The following is a 14869-nucleotide window of genomic DNA, read 5'->3' as shown; positions in this document are numbered from 1 at the left end:
CCTCTGACAGTGCAGCACTCCCTCAGCACTGACCCTCTGACAGTGCGGCACTCCCTCAGCACCGACCCTCTGACAGTGCGGCACTCCCTCAGCACTGACCCTCTAACAATGCGACACTCCCTCAGTACTGACCCTCTGACAGTGCGGCACTCCCTCAGCACTGACCCTCTGACAGTGCGGCACTCCCTCAGCACTGACCCTCTGACAGTGCGGCACTCCCTCAGTACTGACCCTCTGACAGTGCGGCATTCCCTCAGTACTGTCCCTCTGACAGTGCGGCACTCCCTCAGTACTGATCCTCTGACAGTGCGGCGCTCCCTCAGTACTGACCCTCTAACAATGCAGCATTCCCTCAGCACTGACCCTCTGACAGTGCGGCACTCCCTCAGCTCTGACCCTCTGACAGTGTGGCACTCCCTCAGTACTGACCCTCTGACAGTGCGGCACTCCCTCAGTACTGACCCTCTGACAGTGTGGCACTGCCTCAGTACTGACCCTCTGACAGTGCGGCACTCCCTCAGCACTGATCCTCTTGACAGTGCAGCACTCCCTCAGTACTGACCCTCTGACAGTGCAGCACTCCCTCAGTACTGACCCTCTGACAGTGCGGCACTCCCTCAGCACTGACCCTCTGACAGTGCGGCACTCCCTCAGCTCTGACCCTCTGACAGTGCGGCACTCCCTCAGTACTGACCCTCTGACAGTGCGGCACTCCCTCAGTACTGACCCTCTGACAGTGCGGCACTCCCTCAGCACTGACCCTCTGACAGTGCGGCACTCCCTCAGCACTGACCCTCTGACAGTGCGGCACTCCCTCAGTACTGACCCTCTGACAGTGCGGCACTCCCTCAGCACTGACCCTCTGACAGTGCGGCACTCCCTCAGTACTGACCCTCTGACAGTGTGAGTGTATTGCACTGCGAGTGTCAGCCTAGATGTTCTAACTCAAGAGTCTGGGCTGGGACTCAAACTCACGACCTTTTGACTGAAAATTTAAATCGCCCCCACATGTCAGCCACTGAGAATCAGGTGTCTCTACAAGTCTCACGCAAAGGAAGTGTGGGCTGTTCCATGGCTGTTGGACAAACAAATGGAATGAAGCATAGAATCCCTACAGTGCAGATGAGGCCATTCAGCCCATTGAGTCTGCCCCAACTCTGACAGAGTATCTTACCCAGGTCCTCTCCCCCACCCTATTCCTGTAACCCCACACATTTACCATGGCTAATGTTTTTTAAAAATTTGATTTATTAATATATGTATTGGGACACAGTGAAAAGTATTGTTTCTTGCGTGCTATTCAGATAAAGCATACTGTTCATAGAGCACATGGGGGAGAAGGAGAGAGTGCAGAATATCGTGTTACAGTCACAGCTGGGGTGTAGAGAAAGATCAGCTTAATGCGACATAGGTCCATTCAAAAGTCTGATGACAGCAGGGAAGAAGCTATTCTTGAGTCCGTCTGAGTGACCTCAGACTTTTGTATCTTTTTCCCGATGGAAGAAGGTGGAAGAGAGAATATCCGGGCTGCGTGGGGCCCTTGATTATGCTGGGGCTGTTTTTCCGAGGAAGCGGGAAGTGTAGAAGGAGTAAGTGGATGGGAGGTTGGTTTGCGTGATGGACTGGGCTATGTTCACACCCCTTTGTAGCTTCTTGAGGTCTTGGTCAGAGCAGGAGCCATACCAAGCTGCGATACATCCAGAAAGGATGTTTTCTATGGTGCATCTGTAAAAATTTGTAATGGGACACTAAGGGGTAATTTAGCATGGCCAATCCACCTAATCTGCACATCTTTGGAGTGTGGGAGGAAACCAGAGCACCCGGAGGAAACCCACGCAGACATGGGGAGAATGTGCAAACTCCACAGACAGTGACCCAAGACCGGAATTGAACCCAGGTCCCTGGTGCTGCGAGGCAGCAGTGCTAACCACTGTGCCACCGTGCCACCCAAGAGGTGGTATGGAAAAAAATGGAGAGAGGAGCTGGCGGGGGGTTGGGGGGGCGGGGATGGAGAAGAGGAAGATGACCATTAATGTCAGGCTGCTCCTGCCCCCGGGACAGTACCTCACACAAGTTACTGCAAAGTGTTGGCATTCTGCAGCATCGACCTCGAGATGTGACAAGTTGCAAAGCATTACGTTTTTGAAAACCAGCACTCACTAAACACCAGGGGATTAAATGTCATTCCCACAAATCCTGAGGCCGCAGTTATCACGTCTAATAAATGTAATGATACGCATAATCTCAGGCTGATTTATTAGCATCAAAATTACAAGATTATAACTCGCTTTGTGTTAAAGGTTTAATCCTCAATTTTTTAATCATTAAATAGTTTTGAACGAATAAATTTTTTTAAAAACCCTTCATGCAGGTAGAAGGCTCAGTAATCACAGGAGACATATCGAAAATAACTGACTAAGCAATCAGCAGACAGACGAGAACATTTTACACAGTGTGTTGTTACGATCTGGAATAACACTTTTGATTTATTGTCACATGTATTAGCATACAATGAAAAGTATTGTTTCTTGCGCGCTATACAGACAAAGCATACCGTTCATAGAGAAGGAAAGGAGAGAGTGCAGAATATAGTGTTACAGTCATAGCTAGGGTGTAGAGAAAGATCAACTTAATGCGAGGTAGGTCCATTCAAAAGTCTGACAGCAGCAGGGAAGAAGCTGTTCTTGAGTCGGTTGGTACGTGATCTCAGACTTTTGTATCTTTTTCCCCACGGAAGGAGGTGGAAGAGAGAATGTCCGGGGTGGGTGGGGTCCTTAATTATGCTGGTTGCCTTGCCGAGGCAGCAGGAAGTGTAGACAGTGTCAATGGATGGGAGCTGGTTTGCGTGATGGATTGGGCTACATTCACGACCTTTTGTAGTTCCTTGCGGTCTTGGGCAGAGCAGGAGCCATACCAAGCTATGATACAACCAGAAAGGATGCTTTCTGTGGTGCATCTGTAAAAGTTGGTGGGAGTCGTAGCTGACATGCTAAATTTCCTTAGTCTTCTGAGAAAGTAGAGGCGTTGGTGGGCTTTCTTAACTATAGTGTCGGCATGGGGGGACCAGGACAGGTTGTTGGTGATCTGGACACCTAAAAACTTGAAGCTCTCGACCCTTTCTACTTCGTCCCCGTTGATGTAGACAGGGGCATGTTCTCCTTTACGCTTCCTGAAGTCGATGACAATCTCCTTCGTTTTGTTGACATTGAGGGGGAGATTATTGTCGCTGCACCAGTTCACCAGATTCTCTATTCCATTCCTGTACTCTGTCTCATCACTTCCTGAAAGAACGGCAAAAACAGATTCGAAATGTTTGGGCCGTCAATGTGTGATAGTCTCAAACAAGGATAAAACTGTTTTGCTTGACGGAGAATTCTAGAACCAGGAGACATAGATTCAAGGTAAGTGGCAGTAGGTGTAGAGGGGACATGAGGAAGAAATCTGGAATTCGCTGCTCGAGTTGGTGATGGAGGCAGAGATCCTAAGCTCTTCTAAAAAGTACCTGGATCTGCATCTTAAGTGCTGTAAGCCACAGGGCTATGGGCCGGGTGCAGGAAGGTGGGATTAGAAAGAGCACCTGGGTGTCCTTTGTCTGGCATGGGCAAGGTGGGCCGAATGGCCTCCTTCTCTGCTATAGCTTTACTTTACTATGGTTCGAAATCTAATGAGGAATTCAGGAAAATATTCTTTACCCAGAGAGCGGGGAGAATGTGGAGCTCAGTCCCGCGGGGAGTGGTTGAGGTGAATGGTATCGATAAGGATACGGTGGTGGGGTAAGATTAAAAGTGATGGGAATTGCCTCATCTGAAGCATTTGGGCTGAATGGCCTGTTTCTGTGCTATCAATTCTTTGGAATAGCAACTTCCAAAGAGGAGTTGGATAAATACTTGAAAAGGAAAAATGTTGGGGCTATGGGGTGGAGGGTTGTGAGGGGGCGATGGATTGGATCACTCTTTCCAAGAGTCAGCAAAGGCGCAATGGGCTGAAAGGCCTCCTGTGCTGTGACATTCTATGAGAAGGTTGTGATGTGACCAAAGAGTGATATAAATGGGCTGATGGTAAAGGGGCCATCCATTAATGCAATGTATGACACTATAAGTAGGCAACTCTAACATCACGGTCTGATGTTGCCTCTCTGATATGTTTCTGGGAAATATACCATATCCTGGAGTGGCACAGTGGTTAGCACTGCTGCCTCACAGCGCCAGGGACCCGGGTTCAATTCTGACCTTGGGTGACTGTGTGGAGTTTGCACATTCTCCCCGTGTCTGCGTGGGTTTCCCCCGGGTGCTCCAGTTTCCTCCCACACTCCAAAGATGTGCGGGTTAGGTGGATTGGCCGTGCTAAATTGCCCCTTAGCGCCAGGGGGATTAGCAGGGTAAATATGTGGGGTTTCGGGGATAGGGGTGTTGTCGGTGCAGATGCAATGGGCTGAATGGCCTCCTTCTGCACTGTCGGGATTCTATGATTCTAGATCCTGTTCAAGGACCCGCCTACCAAACGTTTAAGCATGGGTGTGACAGAAAGTGATGTTAGCATTGTGTAGCAAGTAAGGCAATTCTGAATGGTCAGTCTAAGTAACTTTTGTTTAAAATTGTCCTCAGGGGATGTGAGTGTTGCAGGCAAGGCCACGATAGAATGGAACAAGAGGCAATGGATGCTAGGAATGTTCCCAATAAACAAGTGGATAGTTAAATTCTGTGTAATGTAGTTCATTTGGATAAGCTACCAAATGAAAAACAGACAAAATTAAATAGTACACCCTCAGCTGGGTAGAAGATGGGTTGAAGACGAGGATGGTGTATTGTTGAGTTCAACATTTGGACCTTTTGTTAATTCTTATTTGTTTAAATGATTTGGACGCAGAGACCAATTACTAAGATCAGAGCGGGACAGCCAATTGTCCAGCTTCCTCCGCCATCCAATTAGATCACGGCTGATTCGTACCTTTATCCAACTTTAGAGCGGCACAGCGGGTTAGCACTGCTGCCTCACAGCGCCAGGGACCCGGGTTCACTGCCGCCTCACAGCGCCAGGGACCCGGGTTCACTGCCGCCTCACAGCGCCAGGGACCCGGGTTCACTGCTGCCTCACAGCGCCAGGGACCCGGGTTCACTGCTGCCTCACAGCGCCAGGGACCCGGGTTCACTGCTGCCTCACAGCGCCAGGGACCCGGGTTCACTGCTGCCTCACAGCGCCAGGGACCTGGGTTCACTGCTGCCTCACAGCGCCAGGGACCCGGGTTCACTGCTGCCTCACAGCGCCAGGGACCCGGGTTCGATTCCCAGGTTGGGTCACTGTCTGTGCGGAGTCTGTATGTTCTCCCCGTGTCTGCGTGGGTTTCCTCCGGGTGCTCCGGTTTTCTCCCACAGTCCAAAAGACGTGCTGGTTAGGGTGCGTTGGCCGTGCTAAATTCTCCCTCAGTGTACCCGAACAGGAGTGTGGCGACTATGGGATTTTCACAGTAACTTCATTGCAGTGTTAATGCAAACCTACTTGTGACACTAATAAAAAACTTTATTTTACTTCTTATTCCATATCCCCTTCCCCACTGAAAATCGAGCAGCCTCGGTCATTGAAAACATGGACAACCTTGTTGGGGAGAGAGTTCCAGGTTTCTGTGACAGCGGGGAAGGTGCTTCCTGATCTCTCTCTTAAAACTGTTGTATGTACCTGACTCCCCACACCAGAGCCACTTCCCCTTCCTGCGGCCTAGTGGTACCGGCCACTGGACGGGTAATCCACAAACCTGGGGCAATGCTCTGGGGTCCGAGGCTTGAATCCCCACCACGGTAGATGGTAAACCGTCCTGTGGCAGGCATGGGTGAGCTGAAACATTTCCCACACCAGACACCTCGATCCAAACACTCTTCAATAGGATAATGTAATCGGATTCCTCACGGAACATAATATCATCGCATACGATAGCGGCAAATGCAGGCAAGAGGAAATTGAGAAGGGAGCAGAATTAGCACAGGGACGTGGGAGTGACATTCAGCCCAGTACTTCAAACGGGACATGCTGCAGGAATTCAACGATTGCTTGTTGGGGGATCAGTGTGCCATGGCAGCTAAGGGGCTTTTACCACACACAGACACCCACACTCACTCTCTCACACACACACTCTCTCTCACACACACTCTCTCTCTCACACACTCTCTCTCACACACACTCTCTCTCTCACACACTCTCACACACACACTCTCACACACTCTCACACACACACTTTCTCTCTCACACACGCACACTCACACACACACACACTCTCACACACACTCACACACACACTTTCTCTCTCACACACGCACACTCACACACACACACACTCTCACACACACACTCTCACACACACTTTCTCTCTCACACACGCACACTCACACACACACTCTCACACACACTCTCTCACACACACTCTCTCACTCTCACACACACACTCACGCAGTAGTTATCACAAGGTGCCCATCACACTCAAAGATAAAGAAAATGCACATTTATAAAGCACACTAGCAGAATGTACCAAAGTGCCTTATAGCCAATTCAATGTTTCTTGAATTGTAATCAATGTTGCAATGTCCAGCCTAGAAGGATATAGATAGGCTGGAAATTTGGGCAAAGAAATGGCAGATGGAGTTCAATCCTGATAAATGCGAAGTGATGCATTTTGGTAGAAATAATGTAGGGGGGAGCTATATGATAAATGGCAGAACCATAAAGGGTGTAGATACGCAGAGGGACCTGGGTGTGCAAGTCCACAGATCCTTGAAGGTGACGTCACAGGTGGAGAAGGTGGTGAAGAAGGCATATGGCATGCTTGCCTTTATAGGACGGGGCATAGAGTATAAAAGTTGGGGTCTGATGTTGCGGTTGTATAGAACGTTGGTTCGGCCGCATTTGGAATACTGCGTCCAGTTCTGGTCGCCACACTACCAGAAGGACGTGGAGGCTTTGGAGAGAGTACAGAGGAGGTTTACCAGGATGTTGCCTGGTATGGAGGGGCTTAGTTATGAGGAGAGATTGGGTAAACTGGGGTTAAATGTGTGCGGTTACGGGAATATGGCCTGGGTGGGGTGTGATCTGTACAGATTTGATGGGCCGAATGGCCGCCTCCTGTATGTAGTGATTCCATTATTTATTATTTGAATTTAAATTCCATCAGCTGTCTTCTGGGTTTGTGAACCGCCTGATCCCAGATTCTAGCAGCTCCTCAGTGATCTGCAGCATATGAGTGGATTTGCTTTGTGTGCCTGAGAGTTGGGGTTGCCAACCCTCCAGGATTGGCCTGGAGCGTCCAAAAATTGAAGTTCAATCTCCAGGACACTGCTGTGTGTGACCCTGGAGAAAACTCACCGGGACTTTCTTTATTCATTTGTGGGACATGGGCGTCGCTGGCTGGGCCAGCATTTATTGCCTAGTTGCCAGAAGGTAGTTGAGAGTCAACCACATTGCTGTGGCTCTGGAGTCACACGTAGGCCAGACTGGGTAAGGACGACAGAATTCCTTCTCTAAAGGGCATTAATCTGTTAGTCAGGGACCCGGGTTCAATTCCCAGCTTGGGTCACCGTGCGGAGTTTGCACATTCTCCCCATATCTGCATGGGTTTCCTCCGGGTGCTCCGGTTTCCTCCTACAGCCTGAAATATGTGCTGGTTAGGTGCATTCATAGAAATCATAGAAACCCTACAGTGCGGAAGGAGGCCATTTGGCCCATCGAGTCTGCACCGACCACAATCCCATCCAGGCCCTACCCCCACATATTTACCCGCTAATCCCTCTAACCTACGCATCTCAGGACTCTAAGGGGCAATTTTTAACCTGGCCAATCAACCTAACCCGCACATCTTTGGACTGTGGGAGGAAACCGGAGCACCCGGAGGAAACCCACGCAGACATGAGGAGAACGTGCAAACTCCACACAGACAGTGACCCAAGCCGGGAATCGAACCCGGGACCCTGGAGCTATGAAGCAGCAGTGCTAACCACTGTGCTACCGTGCTGCATTGGCCGTGCTAAATTCTCCCTCAGTGTACCCGAACAGGTGCCGGAGTGTGATGACTAGGGGATTTTCACAGTGACTTCATTGCGCTGGTAATGTAAGCCTACTTGTGACTAATAAATAAACTTTAATGAACCAGATGGGTTTTTCTGACAATGGTTTCGTGGTCCTCAGTAGATTCTTAATTCCAGATGTTTTTTATTGAATTCCGATTCCACCATCTGTCGTGGTGGGATTTGAACCCAGTTCCCCAGAACATTAGCTGACTTTCTGGATTAATAGTCGAGTGATAATACCACTCGGCCATCACCTCCCCAGAGAAAGTGTGTTTTTTTGTCAGTTTCCTTCAGCTTTTCAGATATTAAAAAAATATTGAAAATTAGAAGAACGGGCTGTTTGGATGACAGTCCAGCATCATTCAATTGGGTGAGGAGTCTTTTTGCTTTCTAATTGGTGTGGGGAGTATGTCACAAGGATGGATGTGTTGGTTGAGTGTGGAGCGTGGGTTCAAGTCATGTGAGGAAACCGCCAGCAATACATTTAATCAAGCCTACCTCTTTGTCAGTAATGGAAGGTGAAATGTATTTTAACTTGAGCACACATGCATCTTAATAGCAAATTGGCAGGGACACACCAGAGTCTTTTCTAATCAGGCTTTCCGCAAATCTCTGAGGCAAGAGAATGAATATTGAATATCAAGCAAATGACCCTGGAGGAGAGTTAGAGTAAAATTGCACTGTTGGCTCGTATTTTGCAAACTAATTTTCTGGATGAAGCCGCTTTGGAAATGCTCACAGCTCCCTGTTACTGAAGGAGGTTAACTGGGAGGAAATAAAACAGTGTAAAATAATGCAGATCACAATTAAGAAAGATAACAATCGTAATTTATCTACAATCTAGCTTGAATCCCAAACCAGCAAGTTGGCAGCTCTGAACCCCGCCAAACTAGGTTGAGTGAGGGGCTGGAGGGTTACAGCACCTGGGTGCCATAGCAACAGGAGTAGGCCACACAGCCTACTCGGGCCTGCTCAACCATTCAGTTAGATCACGCCTGATCTGTACCTCAACTCCATTTAGCCACCTGTGCTCCATCTCTCTTGTTGCCCTACCAAGCAAAGGGGAGACGGTGGCATATCCACAGACCCGGGGTAATTCCCTGGGGATCCGGGTTCCAATCCTGCCATGGCAGCTGGTGAAAGTTGAATTCGATAAAAATCTGGAGTTGTCAATGGTTGTAAAAACCCAGCTGGTTCACTAATGTCCCTTTAGGGAAGGAAATCTGCCATCCTTACCCGATCTGGCTTATATGTGACTCCAGATCCACAACAAGGTGGTTGACTTCTGAAATGGCCAAGCGAGTCACTCAGTTCAGGGGCAATTAGGGATGGGCAACAAATGCTGGCCCAGCCGGCGACACCCACATTCCATGACCTTATCGATCTCCAAAGCTGTGTCGAGATTTTGAATATGCTTTGGGAAGAATTCTCTGACTTTTCTCCGAAATGGCCTGACACTAACTTTAATTCAATGTGCCTCCTCCATTCTGGCTACCCCCAGTTTCACTGCATAACTCTAACTGAATCCTGTCAACATCTTAAACGCCTCTTGAGATATGAAAGGAGTGATAATAAGCAATACCGGCAAATAACATTGATGTACTAGATACAGAGTAAACGTTCTCCATATATGGTGGTGATCACTGACATTTCTACCACATGTAGATACATATCTTTTATAGGATATATCACTTGTGTAGATAAAGATTTGCATTCTTCATGATCACCAGGACATTTCAAAGCGCTTCACAACCGAGGAAGTGCTTTTTGAAGTGTTGTAATGTAGGAAAACATGGCAGCCAATTTGTGCACAGCAAGCTCCCACACTAGCAGCAATGTGATAAAGCACAGATAATCTGTTCTTGTGATACTGATTGAGGATGAATACTGGCTGCAGCACAAACAGGGGAACTCCCCTGCTCCCCTCCAAAATGGTGCCTAGGGATCTTTTACCTATGATGTGGAGATGCCGGCGTCGGACTGGAGTAAGCACAGTAAGAGGTCTCACAACACCAGGTTAAAGTCCAACAGGTTTATTTGGTAGCACAAGCCACAAGCTTTCAGAGCGCTGCCCCTTCATCAGGTGAGTGGGAGTTCTGTTCACAAACAGGGCATATAAAGACACAAACTCAATTTACAAAATAATGGTTGGAATGTGAGTCTTTACAGGTAATCAAGTCTTAAAGGTACAGATCTTTAACCTGTGTTTAACCCTCTCTCCACTCACATTGTCTGTACCTTTAAGACTTGATTACCTGTAAAGACTCGCATTCCAACCATTATTTTGTAAATTGAGTTTGTGTCTTTATATGCCCTGTTTGTGAACAGAATTCCCACTCACCTGATGAAGGAGCAGCGCTCTGAAAGCTTGTGGCTTGTGCTACCAAATAAACCTGTTGGACTTTAACCTGGTGTTGTGAGACTTCTTACTATCTTTTACCCAGACACTGGCAGGCAGATGGGACCTGGGTTGAATGTCTCATTTGCGAGATAGCACTTCGGACAGTGCAGCATTCCCTGAGTACTGCACCAGAGTGTCTAATCGAGCTCTGGAGTGGGACGTGAATCCTGAACCTCTTGACTCGGAGGCAAGAGTGCTGCCAACTGGGCCGTGGCTGTCACACCAGTCAAGGTCAACTCACCGACAGCAATGTAAACCGCACCGAACCTCAGTGCTGGAGAGGGTCGATTCTGGTGCTATTCTGGCCCCAGTTTCACCCAACCTAACACTTTGCACCTCTAGGCCCCGAGGCCTTGGGTGTGAGCTCAGAGTGTGGCTGGGGTAGTCAAGGGTTTGCCCACTGTGGGACAGAGATAAGAATGGTTCCAAAGTGCAGTGGTGAGGTGTTCAGTTCACGTTACTTCCCCAGGAGAACCTCAAATTCCTCATCCTTTCAAGAAAGCCAGTCCCCATCTGATGGGGGAGAAAAGGACTTGGACAACCTCAAGAGAGACACCCATTCAATTGAAGCATCACCTCACTGTAGGAATCTTTCTATTTTAAACGATATTTCCTGTAATCCAAATGATGGATAGTAGAAAATAAGGATGGCCCCAGATTGTGACTAATCTCACGATGCAGGGATTGGAAACCGCTTGGGTGTTGTTACCTCGAGAGAGCGAGTATGGCACTGCCTGAACCACAGCACCAAAATTAAAGACTTTAAATTCAATCCTATGCAAATCTAGACGTGTACAGAACAGACAAGTAGAGAAGGATTGGTCTTTCATTGTTGATAAAAATGTTCCATTACTAAGTGCTCAGGATTAGATACAACTAATTAATTTCCATCCTCCCACTCCTCCCCCAACACTGAATAAACAGACTGTGCTGTATGTCAATTCCATCCCAAGGTTTATGTGAAGTATGAAACTAGACGCTAATACTTTCGCCAATAATTGGTTTCTTTACAGAATGCAGCATTGACCCCCGCCTCTCAACAGTCTCCCTTTATAAGTACTCTAGGTACTTAACTAAGCAGCGCCCTCCACTTGTGTATCTCCACGCTATGATTAACACACGGTGACTGCCCTGGGCACTCTGCTGCCCCTATGCTAGCCCACACTGTCGCGTTTACCCATTAGCCCCTGTATTTACTAACCTATAGCGGCTCCCAGTCCAACAATAGGACAAACAGGTGGCACAGTGGTTAGCACTGCTGCCTCACAGTGCCAGGGACCCGGGTTCAATTCCAGCCTTGGGTCACTGTCTGTGTGGAGTTTGCACGTTCTCCCCGTGTCTGCGTGGGTTTCCTTTGGGTGCTCCGGTTTCCTCCCATAGTCCAAAGATGTGCAGGTTAGGTGGATTGGCCATGCTAAATTGACCCTGATGTCAGGGGGATTAGCAGGGTAAATGTGTGGGGTTACAGGAATAGGGCCTGGGTGGGATTGTGGTTGGTACAGACTCGATGGGCTGAATGGCCTCATTCTGTACAGTAGGGATTCTATGATTCTATTCTATGAACACCTGGTATTTCACAGCTCTCCGAGATCTCAGCACTGCTCCAAATCAGATCTTGAACCACCACTCCCAGCTTATTCATTTTTTTATTCATTCATGGGACATGGGTGTCGCTGGCTGGGCCAGCATTTATCACCTATCCCTAATTGCCCTTGGAGGGCAGTTGAGCGTCAACCACATTGCTGTGGATCTGGAGTCACATGTCGGCCAGAAGGGGCAAGGGCGGCAGATTTCCTTTCCTAAAGGACATTAGTGAACCAGATGAGTTTTTCCGACAATTGACAATGGTTTCATGGTCATCAGTAGATTCTTAATTCCAGATATTTTGAGATCTTGAGCTCTGGAATTCCCTCCCTAAATCTCTCTTCCTCCTTTAAGACTCTCCTGTCTGACTGGTCAAGCTTTCCGTCATCTTTTTATGTGGCTCATTGTCAGATTTTGTCTGATTTGTGTTGCTGTGAGGTGTCCCGAGATGTTTTACTACATTTAAGGTGCTATAGAAACACAGATAGCTATGACAGTAATGTCTGGAGCACAGACCACTCACCATTCAGCTGGTCACCATTGTCACTGCTGCTGGTCGGCAGGTTAGCAAGCAAGGACTACCCCACCAATGGAATATCAACATCTGCTCATCACCCAGGTAACCAGGCTCTCTCTGATGTCATACACCATCTCATTATGACATCATAAAGCCTCAGTTTCCGTAGCAAAGTTGCATCACTGAAAAGGAAGTGAATGGACAAACCTACAATCATAGACGCCAAAAGGAGGCCTTTTGGCCCATCATGTCTGTACCAGCCAAGGGGGAGGTGATGGCCTAGCGGTATTATCGCTAGATTATTAATCTAGAAACTCAGCTAATGTTCTGGGGACCCGGGTTCGAATCCCACCACGGCAGACGGTGGAATTTGAATTCAATTTTTAAAAATCTGGAATTAAGAACTTACTAATGACCATGAAACCATTGTCGGAAAAACCCATCTGGTTCCCTAATGTCCTTCAGGGAAGGAAATCTGCCGTCCTTACCTGGTCTGGCCTACATGTGACTCCAGAGTCACAGCAATGTGGTTGACTCTCAACTGCCCTCGGGCAACTAGGGATGGGCAATAAATGCTGGCCAGCCAGTGACGCCCATGTCCCACGAATGAATAAAAAAAGAGATCTCCAACCTAATCCCACTTCCCAGTTCTTGGTCCTGCAGCTTCTGTTAGGTTAGGGGATTTGAAGTGCTTATCTCAGTCCTTTATAATTATAGCATTTCTACCAAGTCATTCTCCAGCTTCAGGCTATGCCAAACTACTTTGCAGCCAATGAAATACTGTTTTTGAAGTGTAGTCACTGCTGTAATACAGCAAACATGGCGGCCAATTTGTGCACAGCAAGATCCCCCACACAGTGATGAGATGACAGTTTCTTAGCGACTTTGGTGGAAGGATTATCTTTGGCCAGGATACACATCATTAAACACACTGGTTAGAGCCGTGTATCTGAGGGATGGGTGTAGCCTTCTCCCTATCCTATAATTTGGCCGGATGGGGAAAAACAAAATCTTTATATTAGGTTATAAGAAGAATTTGATATAAATCTGAGTTTATGATGTGGAAGGCACTGCCTGGAAGGCCAGATGAAGCAGATTCAACCGGAACTTTCAAAAGGGAAGTGAGTAAATTCCTGAAACATTGGACAATTTTGCAAGGCTGTGGTCAGGAGCAGTGGAGACTCTAATTAGATAGATGTTTCAAAGAGCCAACACACACAATGGGCTGAATGGTCTCCTTTCCTGTGGTATGAGTCGATGTGAATCATGGAACATTGCTCATTCCCCACTCAACACGAATGATTTGACCAAATCTCCACCTTTGTCTCCTATAAACCTGTCATCATCACAAAACTTGTTCCCAGTTCTCAACTCAGAGCAAGTCCCATTCTCCTGTTGTCCCCGATCTACACTGGCACCCCGGTCAGGCGATAGCACGATTTGAAAATTCTCATCCTGGTTTTCAAATTCCCCCAATGGCCCCTCCCCACCTGCCCTACAACCCTCTGAGATATCCGGGTTCCTCCAATTCTAGCCTTTTGTACATTCCCAATTAGAATTGCTTCACTGTTGGAGGTTGTGCCTTTAGTTGCCTCAGCCGCTGGAATTCCCTCCCTACGCCTCTCCACCTCACTCTGTCACTTTCTTCCTTCCAGATTCGGAAGCGGGAGGACAGCAGGAGCGGATGGCTTTGCTGCAGGGACAGGCCTGAGGCCTACAGCACTGAGCCACCCCTTCCCCTTCCATAGGGGAGGAGGACTCCTCACTGAGGGTGACACAGTGATTAGCACTGCTGCCTCATAGCACCAGGGACCTGGGTTTGATTCCTGGCTTGGGTCACTGTCTGTATGGAGTTTGCACATTCTCCCCGTGTCCGCGTGGGTTTCCGCCGGGTGCTCCGGTTTCCTCCCATAATCCAAAGATGTGCGGGTTAGGTGGATTGGCTATGCTAAATTGCCCCTTAGTGTCAGGGGGACTAGCTAGGTAGGATAAATGCATGGGTTATGGGGATAGAGCCTGGGTGAGATTGTGGTTGGTGCAGACTCGATGGGCCGAATGGCCTCCTTTTGCACTGTCGGATTCTATGAGATATTTCTCAAACCAACCTCTGTGACCAAGTTGTTGTTGGTCTTTTTCTAAAGCAACATATAGATACCGGAATGGAAATACTCAAAAGCAGGAACATTCCAGAATAATAGGAAGATATTAACATGTGAAAGATGAAAATTGTATTCCAATAGTGGCCAGAACTTTCACGCCTCGTTCTGCCACCCTGACCGTGAGGACGGAGAATTTGCCGCTCAGCTGCATCTCTGTTCA

At 48.1% G+C, this 14869-nt stretch overlaps 1 protein-coding gene and 1 long non-coding RNA gene across 3 annotated transcripts in view; one reads left to right on the top strand and one right to left on the bottom strand.

Moving 5' to 3' along the window:
* Positions 1 to 14869, top strand: part of LOC144502391 (uncharacterized) — a 680705-nt gene that overhangs the window by 575073 nt on the left and 90763 nt on the right. The gene's annotated exons all lie outside the window — the stretch shown is intronic.
* The window catches only part of nup214 (nucleoporin 214), a 211644-nt gene continuing 199876 nt past the window's right edge, over positions 3102 to 14869 (bottom strand). The window contains exon 37 of the mRNA XM_078226236.1: positions 3102 to 3281. The gene's annotated coding sequence lies outside the window, so the exon portion shown is untranslated. The remainder of the gene's footprint in view (positions 3282 to 14869) is intronic.

This window comes from Mustelus asterias, chromosome 13 (genome assembly GCF_964213995.1).
Source record: "Mustelus asterias chromosome 13, sMusAst1.hap1.1, whole genome shotgun sequence".
NCBI lineage: Eukaryota > Metazoa > Chordata > Chondrichthyes > Carcharhiniformes > Triakidae > Mustelus > Mustelus asterias.
Note: the sequence above shows the minus strand (reverse complement) of the source record. Positions and strands in the feature narration are given on the sequence as shown.